Genomic DNA, 16,513 nt, shown 5'->3' on the forward strand with positions numbered 1-16,513 from the left:
TTCTTCTCTCTCTCCCCTCTCTCTTCCTGCACTGCTACCCCCCTACCCCCTTCCAATTAAACCTCTTATACGTGGAACTGCCTGGGCCTGGTGTCTGCAGACACTTTCCGCCGCGACTCAAACCCCATCACATGGAGACATTAACATTAACAAGGAGGACACTCCTTGGAGGAACTGAAAATATGTACATTATTATACAAACAAGCCTTATTCCCACAGTAGCCAACAACACTTGTCAAAGCTCATACTTGCTGGTCCTGTCCTATGGACAGGAACCATGTCATTACACCCCTATCAAGGCCATTCCAGACTTGGCAATCATCTGTCACATATGTAGATCAATACCACATATTCTATGATGTAAGTTTCTCAACACTGCATACTTTAGCCCATATATAAATCCATATAACATATTCTATCATATACGTAGATCAACACTACATATTCTCTCACATATGTAGATTGTACATCTGTAAAGGTCTCAAAACAATTATATTATTTATGATAATTGTATTTCTTGTTAGAGAGCTAGAATTTTATAACACCTTTATCATCCTGTCTGAGTTGTAAAGCCAATGATCTCTGTAGAGTTAATATGACCTTCATATCTCTTAAATTAACCATTTCCCCATCTGCTCTTTATATAAGGGATACAATGAAAAAGCTTAAGATAGACATGTTCCTCTTTTCCTATTCCTTCAAAGAAATCAAATTACTTTTCTAAAACCCTTAGAGCTAGAAGCCAGTCACAATTTTTCTTGCTGGCAAAGGTTGTACATTTAATTTCCTCTGTTGAATTATTGAAACTGTATTTCTTCATACTTAATTTTCTAATACATTCTGAAAACTTGGCTTTACTATGCATTTTTATTCTTAGTTCATATTTTATTTTAGCCCATGACAAAAATTAATAATTTAAAGTTTGTAGTTACATGTTATCAATCTACTTTGGGCAACTTACAAATCAATGTTGGTAGTAGGGAAGAAACTTTGTACATTTTTAGATGCTGACTATGGAAAGAGAGAATCCTGGTTTGCCTGAAGTGTGTATGGATTGGTCATCGAACAACATAGCTAATCAGTGTGCACATATTAAGGTGGAGATTCTATACAGGTTTTGCCTACTGGGTTTAGTGGGTTATTAAGCAAAGATGCCCAAAGGGACCTGTGAAAGGGACTGGTACTCAGTTGACTCCCACTGCTTACTGTGAACTGGTGAGAAAAAATTCTCCCATAATGCAAAGATAACTGCACATGTTCACCTCAGGAAGTGACTGAAATTGCCAAATCTGCACTTTTCTCATAGCCAGAGAGGTGATAAGTGAAAAATGAGACATCTTCTTTTTCCTCATGTTTGTAGACTTAGGGAAAGTGTTTTTGTTTAATTTGGGCAAGGGTTAATTTAGATCAATCTGAGCAATAGGAAAGACAATTTAAAATTTTAAAGCTTTCTATGTTGAATTCAGAGTTTCTAGTAGTTGTCAGTAATTCTTTCCTTCTCATTAACATAAGCCCTATATCCAGTTGTGAAAATAATTAAGAGATTCATGATTTCTATGAGTGCATTTTTTTAAGTCATTATATTTATGGAAATACTCTAGTGCCACAAAGCTAAGCTTATGCAATAGAGTTTTTTAAAAAATATATATTTTTACTAATTCTTTAAAATTTGCATACAGTGTATTTTGGTCATATTCACTCTATACCAACAACTCTAAGACTTATCCCACATCTATACATACATATATATGCATATAATATCATTAACTCAATTTCCCCCTTTTATTTTTTCCCTCCAACACTTCCTGTGTACCCCCTTGCTCTTATTAACATTCAAGCCTCATTTTCTTTAATTGTTGTGGTATATATCCTAAATATATAACTACAACCTACGTAGGCTATGTAATGTCACTACTGATATTGTATAACTAACTCATGTGCTTCCCTGAGAAGACTATTTCTCTTGCTCTCAGCATTTCTTGCTTGCCTGCACTTCTTTGTCTAGGCTTGAGGTATTATACTTTCTTCTTCCATACTAATATGTCTATTAGTATGATCTGTGTGCAGGTCTTTAGGCAGCCATGTCACTGAGTCTTTGTGGGTGTAGCTTCTCTGACATTTCTAGAAGACATTGTCTTATAGCAAACATCCATTTGCTTTGACTCTTACAATCTTTCCATCTTCTCTTTGAAAATGATCCCTGAGCCTCAGGTACAGATGTTCTGTTGTAGATATGCCATATGGAACTGGACTACTCTACTCCGTATTTTGATCAGTTGTGGTTTCTGAAATGCTTTCTTTCTCCCTCTCTCTTCCTTCCTTTCTCTCTCTCTCTCTCTCTCTCTCTCTCTCTCTCTCTCTCTCTCTCTCTCTTTCTCTCTTTTACTGGATATTTCTTTATTTACATTTCAAATGTTTTCCCCTTTCCAGGTTTCTCCTTCGGAAACCCCCTATCCTATCCTTCCACCCTCTGCCTCTATGAGGTACTCCCTCACCCACCTACCTACTCCTGTCTTCCTGTCCTGGCATTCCCCTACACTGGGGCATTGAACACCATCAATCCTAAGGACTGCTCCTCCCAACAAGGCCATCCTCTGCCAAATATGTGCCTGGAGCCATGGGTCCCTCTATGTGTTGGTGGTCCAGTCGCTGGGAGCTCCTGGGTATCTGGCCAGTTGACACTGTTGCTTCCCCCATGAGGCTATAAACCCCCTTTACTCATTCACTCCTTTCTCCAACTCCTCCACTGGGGACCCTGTGTTCAGTCCAGAGATTGGCTGCAAGCATCCACCTCTTTATTTGTCAGGCTCTGGCAGAACCTCTCAAGAGACAACCGTATCAGGCTCCCATCAGCAAGCTCAAACGCTTTCTCTGTTGCTAAGAAAAGTTCCCTTGGTGTGGGGAATATAATATAGTTAAATATAAGTCTTACTTATATTTATATTTATATTTATATTTATATTTATATTTATATTTAAAGACTTACATTTATAAGACATATTTAGCTGTGGATATAAAAATAAATATTTATAATACACTTTGGGATTACCCTGTTTTTAGTAAAGTGGTGGTTAGACATCCTTCTTCAAGATCCATGACTTCATTAGCCTTAAGTAATTAGTTTTCCACTGGTTGAGCAGGCTTAAGTCTAATTAGAGAGCTGTTAAGCTGCTGGTTATTGCCAAGGTGTATGAGCCATTACTGCATCCTTAGGGTTATTGTTTTATGTTTTTCATTGTTGTGGTACATAGGCAATTGTGGGGTGCTTCCCTTCTTTGGTAGCATGCACAGAGCATTCTAGTACTATGAAGGCTAATCCTAAGGGAGGAAGCTTTTAGGTCAGATCTAGCTTAGGTTCTCAGGATCCTGTGAATGGAAGTGCATAATGTCTCCAGGATGTATGTATCAACTCTTACAAAGCCCTACTCTCTAATTTGTGTTGTTTCACAATCGGTCTTCCACTAATAAAAAGTGATTCTACCTCTCCCAATAGCTATCAATTCACAATATCTCCTCAGCTAAGAGAAGTACTTCAAGTCCACCTTCCCTACCACATGTTGGGATTTTGTAGAGCTTGAGCTTTTTCAGGTTTATAAATGCTACTTACAATTGCCATGAGTTCATATGTACAATTGTCCTGATGCCTGTAAAATACTGTTTCTTTGTAGTTATCTCTCATCTCTGGCACTTATAACCTTTCTTCTCTCTCTTCTAAATTGTTTCCTGTGCCTTTGAGAGAGGAGTATGATATAGATGTCTCAATTAAGGCTGAAAAATCCCATAGTCTCTTATTTCTGCATCTTCTGCACCCTAACCAGTTCTGGGTCTCTGTTAAATGATACTGAATGTACGAAGAATGCAAGAAGAACCTTCATTGACAAAGTTTTGAAATGTGCTACTGTATGGATACAGTGGCATCATTGGAAGTAATTTTATTTTATTTATTTATTTATTTATTTATTTATTTATTTATTTATTCATTCATTCATTCATTTATTTAAATTTCAAGTGTTATTCCCTTGCCTGGTTTTACCCACTCCCAAGAACTCCCTATCCCCTTCCCTTTCCCCCTGCTTCTATGAGGGTGTTCTTCTACCCACCCACCCACTCCTGCTTCCCCAACCTCAATTACACTACACTGGGGCATTTATTGAGACTTCATAGGACCAAGGACCTCTCCTTCCATTAATGCCTAACAAAGCCATCCTTTGCTACATATGCAGCTGGAGCCATGTGCACTCCTTGGTTGGGGGCTTATTCCATGGGATCTGTGAGGGGTCTGGTTGATTGATATTGTTGTTCTTCCTATGGGGTTGCAAACCCCTTCAGTTCCTTCAGTCCTTTCTCTAACACCTCCATTGGGGACCCTACACTCACTGCAATGGTTGGCTGCAAGCCCCCAACTATGTATTTCTAAGGCTCTGGCAGGGCCTCTCAGGATACAGCTATGTCAGGCTCCTTTTAGCAAACATTTCTTAGCATTCACAATAGTGTTGGACTTTGGTGACTGTATCTAGTAAGAATCCCAAGGTGGGACAGTCTCTGGATGGCTTTTCTTTCAGTCTCTGCTCTGAACTTTGATGTCATATTTGGTCCTGTGAGTATTCTGTTTCCCTTTCTAAGAAAGACTGAAGCACCCACACTTTGGTCTTCCTTCTTCTTGAGCTTCATGTGGTCTGTGAATTGTATCTTGGGTATTCCAAGCTTTTGGGCTAATATCCACTTATCAGTGAGTGCATACTATGTGTGTGCTTTTGTGATTGGGTTACCTCACTTAGGTCCATCCATTTTCTTAAGAATTTCATGAATTCATCATTTTTAATAGTTGAGTACTACTCCATTGTATAAATGTACCACATGTTCTGTATCCATTCCTCTGTTGAAGGACATCTGGGTTCTTTCCAGCTTATGGCTATTATAAATAAGGCTGCTATGAACATAGTGGAGCATGTGTCCTTGTAATATGCTGGAGCATCTTTTGAGTATATGCCCAGGAGTGGTGTAGCTGGATCCTTAGCTAATACTATGTCCAATTTTCTGTTGGATCACCAGACTGATTTCCAGAGTGATTATACCAGCTTGCCTTGCAATCCCACCAGCAATGGAGGAATGTTCATTTTCCTCCACAACTTTGTCAGCATCTGTTGTCACCTGCATTATTCATCTTAGCCATTCTGACTAGTGTGAGGTAGAATCTCGGGTTGTTTTGATTTGCATTTCCCTGATGACTAAGCACTTTAGGTGCTTCTCACCCCTTCAAGTTTCCTCAGTTGAAAATTCTCTGTTTAGTTCTGTTCCTCATTTTTAATAGGGTTATTTGATTCTCTGGAGTCTAACTTCTTGAGCTCTTTGAATGTGTTGGATATTAGTCCTCTGTTGGATGCAGGGTTGGTAAAGATCTTTTCCCAATCTGTTGGTTGCCATTTTGTCCTATTGACAATGTCCTTTGCCTTACAGAAGCTTTGCAGTTTTATGAGGTCCCACTTGTTAATTCTTGATCTTAGAGCATAAGCCATTAGTGTTCTGTTCAGGAACTTCCCCCCTGTGCCCATGTGTTCAAGGCTCTTCCCCAATTTTTCTTCTATTAGATTCAGTGTATCTGCTTACATATTAAGGTCCTTGATTCACTTGGACTTCAGCTTTTTACAAGGAGAAAAGAATGGATCAATTTGAATGCTTCTACTTGTTGACCTCCAGTAGAACCAGGACCATTTGTTGAAAATGCTGTCTTTTTTTCCACTGGGTGGTTTTAGCGCCTTTGTCAAAGATGAAGTGACTGTAGGTGTGTGGGTTCATTTCTGGGGTCTTCAATTCTATTTCATTGATCTACCTGCCCATCACTGTACCAATATCATGTAGTTTTTAACACAATTGCTTTGTAGTACAGCTTGAGGTCAGGGATGCTGATTTCCCCAGACATTCCTTTATTCTTGAGAATTGTTTTCACCATTTTGGGTTTTGTGTTACTCCAGATGAATTTGAGCATTGCTCTTTCTAATTCTATGAAGAATTGAGTTAGACTTTTGATGAAGATTGCATTGACACTGTAGATTGCTTTTGGCAAGAAAGGCATTTTTACCATATTAATCCTGCCAGTCCACAAGCATAGGAAATCTTTCCTTCTTCTGAGATCTTTGAGTTCTTTCTTCACAGACGTGAAGTTCTTGTCATAGAGATCATTCATTTGTTTGGTTAGTTACACCAAGATTCTTTATATTGTTTGTGGCTATTGTGAAGGGTATCTTTTTCCTAATTTCTTTCACAGACTGTTTATTCTTTGAGTCTAGGAAGGATTCTAATTTGTTTGAGTTAATTTTATATCCGGCCACATTACTGGAGTTGTTTATCAGCTATAGGAGTTCTCTGGTGGAGTTTTTGGGGTCACTTAAGTATATTATCATATCATCTGCACATAGAGATATTTTGACTTCTTCCTTTCCAATTTGTATCCCTTTGACCTCCTTTTGTTATCTAATTACTCTAGCTAGAACTTCAAGTACAATATTGAATAAGTAGGGAGAGAGTGGGCTGCCTTGTCTAGTCCGTGATTTTAGTGGGGTTGCTTCAAGTTTCTCTCCATTTAGTTTCATGTTGGCTACTGGTTTGCTGTATATTGCTTTTACTGTGTTTAGGTAGGGGCCTTGAATTCCTGATCTTTTTCAAGACTTTTTTTTTTTTTTTTTTGGTTTTATGAGACAGGGTCTCTCTGTGTAGCCCTGGCTGTCCTGGAACTCACTCTGTAGACCAGGCTGTCCTCAAACTTAGAAATCCTCCTGCCTCTGCCTCCCAAGTGCTGGGATTAAAAGTGTGTGCCACCACTGCCCAGCTCTTTTCAAAACTTTTAACATGAAGGGTTGTTGAATTTTGTCCAATGTTTTTTCAGCATCTAATGAAATATTCATGTGATTTTTTTTCTTTAAGTTTGTTTATGTAGTGTATTACATTGATGGATTTCTATATATTAAACCATCCCTGCATCCCTGGGATGAAGCCTACTTGATTGTGGTGAATGATCATTTTGATGTGTTCTTAGATTTAGTTGGCAAGAATTTTGTTGAGGCCAGGCAGTGGTGGGGCACACCTTTAATTCTAGCACTTGGGAGGGAGAGGCAGGCTGATTTCTGCGTTTGAGGCCACCTGGTCTACAGTGTGAGTTCCAAGACAGCCAGGGCTACACAGAGAAACCCTGTTTTGAAAAAACAAAATAATTTAGTGATTTTAGTGAGTATTTTCGCATCGATACTCATAATAGAAATTGGGCTGACGTTCTCTTTCTTTGTTGGGTCTTTGTGAGGTTTTGGTATCAGAATAACTGTGGCTTCACAGAACTAATTGGGTAGTGTTCCTTCTGTTTCCATTTTGTGATAAAGTTTGAAGAGTATTGGTATTATGTCTTCAAAGGTATGATAGAATTCTGCAGTAAATCCATCTGGTCCTGGACTTTTTTTTTTTGTTTGGATGTTTTTAATGACTGCTGCTATATCTTTAGGGATTACGGGACTACTTAGATGGTTTATTTGATCCTGATTTAACTTTGGTATTGATATCTGTCTAGAAAATTGTCCATTTCATCCAGATTTACCAGTTGTGTTGAGTATAGGTTTTTGTATTAGGATCTGATGTTTTTGTTTTTGTTTTTGTTTTTTTAATTTCCTCAGTTTCTGTTGTTATATATCCCTTTTCATTTCTGATTTTGTTAATTTGGATACTGTCTCTGTGCCCTCTTGTTAGTCTTTCTAAGTGTTTATCTATCTTCTTGATTTTATCAAAGAACAAGCTCCTGGTTTTGTTGATTCTTTGTATAGTTCTTTTTGTTCTTACTTGGTTGATTTCAGCCCTATGTTTGATTAGTTCCTGCCATCTACTCCTCTTGGGTATATTTGCTTCTTTTTGTTCTAGAGCTTTCAGGTGTACAGGTTATCTGCTAGTGTATGCTTTCTCTAATTTGTTTTTGGAGGCACTCAGAGCTATGAGTTTTCCTTTTAGCACTGTTTTCATTGTGTCCTATTAGTTTGGGTATGTTGTATCTTCATTTTCATTAAATTCTAAAAAGTATTTTATTTCTTTCTTTATTCCTTGACCAAGTTATCATAGTATAGAGCATTGTTCAGCTTCTATGTGTATGTAGGCTTTTTTTTTTTTTCTATTGAAGACCAGCATTAATCTGTAGTGATCTCTTAGGAGGCATGGGATTATTTCAATCTTCTTATATCTGTTAAGGTCTGATTTGTGACTGACTATACGGTCAGTTTTAGAGAAGGTCCCAGCAGGTGCTGAGAAGAATGTATATTCTTTTTATTTAGGATGAAATGTTCTATATCTTAAGATATATTAAGATATCTTAATTCCATTTGATCCATAACTTCTGTTATTTTCACTCTGTCTCCGTTTACTTTATGTTTCCATTATCTGTCAATTGATGAGAGTGGGGTGTGGAAATAGCGTGAGGTACAATGTGTGCTTTGAGCTTTAGTAATGTTTCTTTTATGAATGTTGGTGCCCTTGTATTTGGAGCAAAGATGTTCAGAATTGAGAGTTCTTTGAAGGAAACCGACCCGCAGCTTCACTTCATACCGTGGGTAATTCACGAATAGGGGAACTCGAGGTTCTGTGAAAAATAAGCGGGTTAAGAGAGAGAGAGACCACACCAAGAAGAATGCCTATCATGGTGTAATCTTTACTTAGTGAAACGGGATATTTATACTTAGAGGCGAAACAGTCATGTCTTTTAGCACATAGTGAGAACAGGAATCGAGCATATCAAGGCTAGGACTCCAGGCAGGAGGGCGGATCAAAGTCACAGCCCCTTTTGAATGTTGGGCTACTGGTTCTGGCTTTAATGTCTTGAGCTGGCTCCAGACCCCTGGTGAGTCGAGTCGAGTTGCTGTCTCTAGCGTTCATTGAGACCCCTCAGGTCCGGCACAGTTCTTCTTGGTAGATTTTTCCTTTGTTGAATATGACATGTCCTTCCTTATCTTTTTTGATTACTTTTGGTTGAAAGTTGATTTTATTCAATATTAGAATGGCTACTCCAGCTTGTTTCTGAGGACCATTTGCTTGGAAAATTACTTTTTACCCTTTTCTGCTGAGATAGTGTCTGTCTTTGAAACTGAGGTATATTTCCTGTATGCAACAAAATGTTGCGTCCTGTTTAAGTATCCAGTCTGTTATTCTTTGTCTTTTTTTTTTTTTTTTTCGAGACAGGGTTTCTCTGTGTAGCCCTGGCTGTCCTGAACTCACTCTGTAGACCAGGCTGGCCTTGAACTCAGAAATCCGCCTGCCTCTGCCTCCCAAGTGCTGGGATTAAAGGCATGCACAACCACCGCCACCGCCTGGCATTCTTTGTCTTTTTATTGGTGAACTGAGTCCATTGATGTTAAGAGATATTAAGGAAGAGTGATTGTTGTTCCCTGTTATTTTTTATGGTATTTTTATATTTCTCTGGCAGTCTTCTTTTGTTTTTTGTTTTGTTGAACAAAGATTACTTTCTTGCTTTTTCTAGAGTGTAGTTTCCCTCCTTGTGTTGGTGTTTTCCATCTATTATCCCTTGTAGTGCTGGATTTGTGAAGAGATATTGTATAAATTAGGTATTGTCATGAAATATCTTGGTTTCTCCATCTGTGTTAATTGAGACTTTTGCTGGATATAGTAGTGTGGCTATCATTTCAAATCCCTAGCACTTATGTAAAAGCTGGGGATGTATATCTATAACCCCAGCTCTGGGAGTAGGGTACAGGGCGTGTGATCACTAGAGCTCACTGGATAGCCAGCCAAGCTAAAGGCAAGCTATATCTTCAGTGAGACTGTCTAGACCTTTATTAGTAGTTCACCAAAGGGTAAGGGGAACTGGAAGCCACAGAATTGGGAACAAATTCTTATTATATCAGGTAGAGGAAAAACTTCTCTTGCCACAGTGGTCTGAGGAGGGTAAGGATGGGCTGGCAGGCAGGAATGGGGTGTATGGAATGGAGTAGGGGAAACAGGAAGACTTTCTGTTTTGAACTCACCCAGTGGTTGTTCTGGAGTCTGCTCCTAGAACTACGCCCCCATTAAATTGCATAGCCATGATCATGGTCCCTGTGGAGACTTCTTGGTTTTCCCATTCTGGGGTGATAGCCCAAAGACCGGTGCAGATCCTGCTCCATGAACCCCTTAGCTGTATTTTTAAGATGGAAATTTTTTCCTTCTCTTTTGACTAAAGCAGATAGTTTTGTAGGGTAGAATAACTTGGTATGTTAAGACCTATCCCATGGGGAAGCACCAATCCCTGACACTATTAATGATACTCTATTATTCTTACAGTCAAGAGCCTAGCATAACTGTCCTCTGAGAGGTTATATCCACTAGTTTACCAAAACAGACACAGATACCCAGAACCAATCTTTAGGCTGAGGTCGGGGACCCTTATGGAAGAGTTGGGGGAAAATTGAAGGCCCTGAAGGGACTATCTTCTGTTTCTGGTGTGATGGTGTGTCCATGATTTGCTATGGTGGGAGAATTGGGTTCTGATGATGACAAATAACCTTGGTTTGTGTTGTTTATTTTCTTATGCTTGCCCCCTGCCATCTGGTTATCTCTAGTGCTACCTGCCCTTGCTAAATATGACTGGAGTCAGTCCTTTCTGTGATCCTGGTTGTATCAGAAAATTAGAGGTGGCAGAGATTGAGATGTAAAGAACGACAGGAAAATACAATTAAACAGGTGAAGCAAAATCATCCAGAATCTAAATATGGAAATAGAAATAATAAAGAAATAAGAAAGAGAGACAACCCTGGAGATACAAAGCCTAGGAAAGAAATCAGGAGTCATAGATGAAGAAGAGAGAATCTTCTGTCTCTTGGCAGAAGACAATATAGAAAACATTGACACAACAGTCAAAGAAAATGCAAAAAGCAAAAAGCTCCTAACCCAAAACATCCAGGAAATCCAGGACGCAATGAGAAGACCAAACCTAAGGACAATAGATATAGAAGAGAATGAAGACTACCAATGTAATGGGCCAGTAAATATCTTCAACAAAATTATAGAAGAAAACTTCCCTAACCTAAAGAAAGAGATGCCCATGAACATACAAGAAGCCTATGGAATCCAAATAGACTGGACCAGAAAAGAAACTCCTCTTGTCACATAATAATCAAAACACAAAATACACTAAACAAAGAAAGAATTTTAAAAGAAGTAAGGGAAAAAAGGCAAGTAACATATAAAGGCAGGCTTATCAGGATTATGGCAGACTTCTCACCAGAGACAATGAAAGCTAGAAGATCCTGGGCAGATATCATACAGACCCTACAAGAACACAAATACCAGCCCAGGCTACTATACCCAGCAAAACTCACAATTACCATAGATGGAGAAAACAAGATATTCCATGACAAAACAAAATTTACACAATATCTTTCCACAGACCCAGCTCTACAAAAGATAATAGACGGAAAACAACAACATAAGGAGCAAAACTACACCCTAGAAGAAGCAAGAAAGTAATCTTTCAACAAATCCACACAAATCTAATTCCATCTCTTACAACAAAAACAACAGGAAGTGACAATTTCCTTTTCTTAATATCTTAATATGAAAATTAATATTACCAACATATCCTAAGCAATTGAAATCCAAAAATATGTGGATTTAGAAATTTGTTGATTGTCATCCAATGCTCTCTCTAATTTGGTAATTGGAGAAATAGGTCCAATGTTGTACAATCTATATACCCTTTCAGCTTGTTTGTGACAGTGTCTTGCTCTGTACAACATAAGGGTCTTGAAATCTTGCTTCTCCTCTCTCAGCCTCTCTATTAGTAGTATTGTTTATTTCATGTCTTTACAATATCCTATGGTTTTCAGAACAGGTTATATATTTCAAAAGTGTTTATATACCCAAGGGAGACATAGACAATTAACTTGGGAGTTGGCTTGTGGGAAAAAGAACAACAAAGAGTGAGACTGAATGCTTTGCTTGACATTTGTAGCTCTTGTATCAAGTTTGAAGAAGAGGACTTTACAAGTTACTCTTTCTCTGAGATGAATGTTTTTCCAAATTATCACAGCCAACGAACCAGATTCTTACCCACACCTAATGTCTGTGCCACCCTCCAAGCAGAACCACTGTTCATTGAAACAGTTGGTGAATGACTTTATGAATAGACTATCTTAATACACACACCATTTCCTAAATGAATGTAACCTGTTCTCTGTGGCCTGAGAAAAAAGTCACTCACTCAAGTCAAATAGTTTTGACTATAGCAAGAAGTCTATATCCAAAAATTGTGTTTACAATTCATTCTTTGGCACAGCAGAACTGTCAACTCTCAGCTTAGCTACAATGGAGGTAAAATCCTTTGGTGATTTGAGGGTCATTGAAGTACAACCTTTTTACAATGAAATCCAATGTCTAAAAATTGTTCTTATTTTTGGCTTGTACCACAGTAAGAGCCAAAATTTTAAACTCTTCTAAATACAAAACAAACAAACAAACAAACAAACAAACAAAAGACTTTATATATTTATGTTCATTTAAGAAAATACTAGTAGTGGTACATTATTTTGAAATATACAGTTAATATGTTTGGAGAGAACACTAATGCCAGCCAATGCTACTATACCCAGAAAAACTCTCATTTACCATAGATGGAGAAACCAAAGTATTCCAAGACAAAACAAAATTTACATAATATCTTTCCACAAATCCAGCCCTTCAAAGGGTAAGAAATGAAAAACTTCAACACAAGGAGAGAAACTACATCCTAGAAAAAGCAAAAAAGTCATTTTCCAACAAAATTAAAAGAAGATAGTCATATGAACAGATTTCCAACCCTAACACCAAAAATAAGAGAAAGCAATAATTACCTTTCCTTAATATCTATTAATAGCAATGGACTCAATTCCCCAATAAAAAGACATAGACAGGATGTTTATGTCTATACAGGATGTTTATGTTTATGTCTATACAGGATACATAAACAGGACCCAACATTTAGTTGCATACGGGAAACCCACTTGAGTGAAAAAGACAGACACTACCTCAGAATAAAAGGATGGAAAACAATTCTCCAAGCCAATGGTCCCAAGAAAAAAGCTGGAGTAGCCATTATAATATCAAATAAAATCGACTTTCACCTTAAAGTGATCAAAAAAGATAAGGAGGAACACTTCATATTCATCAAAGTTATGATCTACCAAGAGGAACTTTCAATTCTGAAATTCTATGCTCCAAATGCAAGGGCATCTAAATTCATATAGGAAACTTTACTAAAGCTCAAAGCACACATTACACCACATACAATAATAGTGGGAGATTTCAACACCTTACTCTCTGCAATGGACAGATCATGGAAATAGAAACTAAACAAAGATATAGTGAGACTAACAGAAGTTATGAAACGGATGGATTTAGCAGATATCTATAGAACTTTTTATCCTAAAACAAAAGGATATACCTTCTTCTCAGCACCTCATGGTACCTTCTCCAAAATTGAGCATATAATTGGTTACAGATCAGGCCTCAACAGATACAAGAAGATTGAAATAAATCCTTGCATCCTATCAGGTCAACATGGACTAAGGTTGCTCCTCAATAACAACATAAACAACAGAATGCCCACACATACGTGGAAGCTCAACAACACTCTACTCAATGACAACTTGATCAAGGAAGAAATAAAGAAAATAAAGATTTTCTTGAGTTTAATGAAAATGAAGCTACAACATACCCAAACTTATGGGACACAATAAAAGCAGTCCAAGAGGAAAACTTATAGCTTTATGTGCCTATAAAAAGAAACTGGATAGAGCATACACAAGCAATTTGACAGCACGTCTGAAAGCTCTAGAAGAAAAAGAAGCAAATTCGCCCAAGAGGAATCAAAGGCAGGAAATAATCAAACTCAGGGCTGAAAAAGAACCATACAAAGAATCAACCAAACCAAAAGCTATTTTCTTTGAGAAAATCAACAAAATAGATAAACCCTTAGCCTGATAACTAGAGGACACAGAGACATTATCCTAATTAACAAGATCAGAAATGAAAGGGGAGACAAAACAACAGACCCTCAGGAAATCCAAAAATTTATGAGAGCCTACTACAAAAGCCTATACTCAACAAAACTGGAAAACCTGGATGAAATGGACAATTTTCTAGACAGATACCAGGTTCCAAAGTTAAATCAAGATCAGATGAATGATCTAAACAGTCCCATATCTGCTAATGAAATAGAAACAGTTATTAATAGTCTCCCAATCAAAAATAGCCCTGGACCAGATGGGTTAAGTGCAGAGTTTTATTAGACCTTCAAAGAAGACCTACTACCAATACTCCTCAAACTATTCTACAAAATAGAAACAAAGGGTACTTTACCCAATTCATTCTACAAAGCCACAATTAGTCTTACACCTAAAACACAAAGACTTAAAAAGAATGAAAACTTCAGTCCAGTTTCCCTTATGAATATTAATACTTTATTAAGTATTATGCAAAAATACTTAATAAAATTCTTGCAAACTGAATCAAAGACCACATCAAAACAATCATCCATCATGATCAAGTAGGGTTCATCCCAGGGATGCAGTGATGGTTCAATATCTGGAAATCCATCAACGTAATTCACAATATAAAGAAACTCAAATGAAAAAACCATATGATCATCTCATTAGATGCTGAGAAAGCATCTGTTAAAATCCAACATGCCTTCATGATAAAAGTCTTGGAAAGATCAGGAATTCAAGGCCCATAATTAAATATAGTAAAAGCAATATACAGCAAACCAGTAGCCAACATCAAACTAAATGGAGAGAAACTTGAAGCAATCCCACTAAAATCAGGGACTAGACAAGGCTGCCCACTACCTATTCAATATTGTACTTGAAATCCTAGCCAGAGCAATTAGACAACAAAAGGGGATCAAAGGGATACGAATTGGGAAGGAAGAAGTCAAATTATCACTATTTGGTGATGATATGATAGTATACTTAAGTGACCCCAAAATTCCACCAGAGACCTCCTAAACCTTATAAACAACTTCAGCAAAGTAGCTGGATATAAAATTAACTCAAGCAAATCAGAGGCCTTCCTTTACACAAAGGATATACAGGGTGAGAGAGAAATTAGGGAAACAACACCCTTCACAATAGTCACAAATAATATAACATACCTTGGCGAGACTCTAACTAAGCAAGTTAAAGATTTGTTTGACAAAAACTTCAAGTCTCCGAAGAAGTAAATTGAAGAAGATCTCAGAAGATGGAAAGATCTCCCATGCTCATGGATTGGCAGGATTAATATAATAAAAATGGCCATCTTGCCCGAAAGCAATCTACAGATTCAATGCAATTCCCATCAAAATTTCAACTCAATTCTTCACAGACTTAAAAAGAGCAATTTGCAGATTCATCTGGAATAACAAAAAAACAAACAAATAAACAAACAAAAAAACAGGATAGCTAAAATTATTCTCAACAATGAAGGAACTTTTGGTGGAATCACCATCCCATAACTTAAGCTATACTACAGAGCAATTGTGATAAAAACTGCATGTTATTGGTATGGTGACAGGCAGGTAGATCAACGGAATAGAATTGAAGACCCAGAAATGAATCCACAAACCTATGGCCACTTGATCTTTGACAAAGGAGCTCAAACCATCCACTGGACAAAAGACAGCATTTTCAACAAATGGTGCTGGCTCAACGGGCAGTTAGCATGTAGAAGAAGGCAAATTGATCCATTCTCATCTCCTTGTACAAAGCTCAAGTCCAAGTGGATCAATGACCTCCACATAAAACCAGAGATACTCAAACTAATAGAAAAGAATGTGGGGAAGCGCATCAAGCGCTTAGGCACAGGGGAAATTTTCCTGAACAGAACACCAACAGCTTATGCTCTAAGATTAAGAATCGACAAATGGGACCTCATAAAATTGCAAAGCTTCTGTAAGGCAAGACACTATCAATAAGACAATATGACAACCAACAAATTGGGAATAGATCTTTACCAATCCTATATCTGATAGAGGGCTAATATCTAATATATACAAAGAACTCAAGAAGTTAGACTCCAGAGAAACATATAACCTGATTAAAAATGGGGTACAGAACTAAACAAAGAATTCTCAACTGATGAATTCTGAATGGCTGAGAAGCACCTAAAGAAATTTCAACATCCTTAGTCATCAGTGAAATGCAAATTAAAACAACCCTGAGATTCCACCTCATACCTGTCAGAATGGCTAGGATAAAAACCTCTAGCGACAGCAGATGCTGGAGAGGTTGTGGAGAAAGAGGAACACTCCTTCATTGATGGTGGAATTGCAAGCTGGTAAAACCACTCTGGAAATCAGTTTGGCAGTTCCTCCGGAAATTGGACATAGTAATACCAGAGAACCCAGCTATACCATTCTTGGGCATATACCCAGAAGATGCTCCAACATGTAATTAGGACACATGTTCCACTATGTTCATAGCAGCCTTATCTAAAATAGCCAGAAGCGGGAAAGAACCCAGATGTCCCTCAACAGAGG

Source organism: Mastomys coucha, unplaced genomic scaffold (assembly GCF_008632895.1).
Source record: "Mastomys coucha isolate ucsf_1 unplaced genomic scaffold, UCSF_Mcou_1 pScaffold3, whole genome shotgun sequence".
NCBI lineage: Eukaryota > Metazoa > Chordata > Mammalia > Rodentia > Muridae > Mastomys > Mastomys coucha.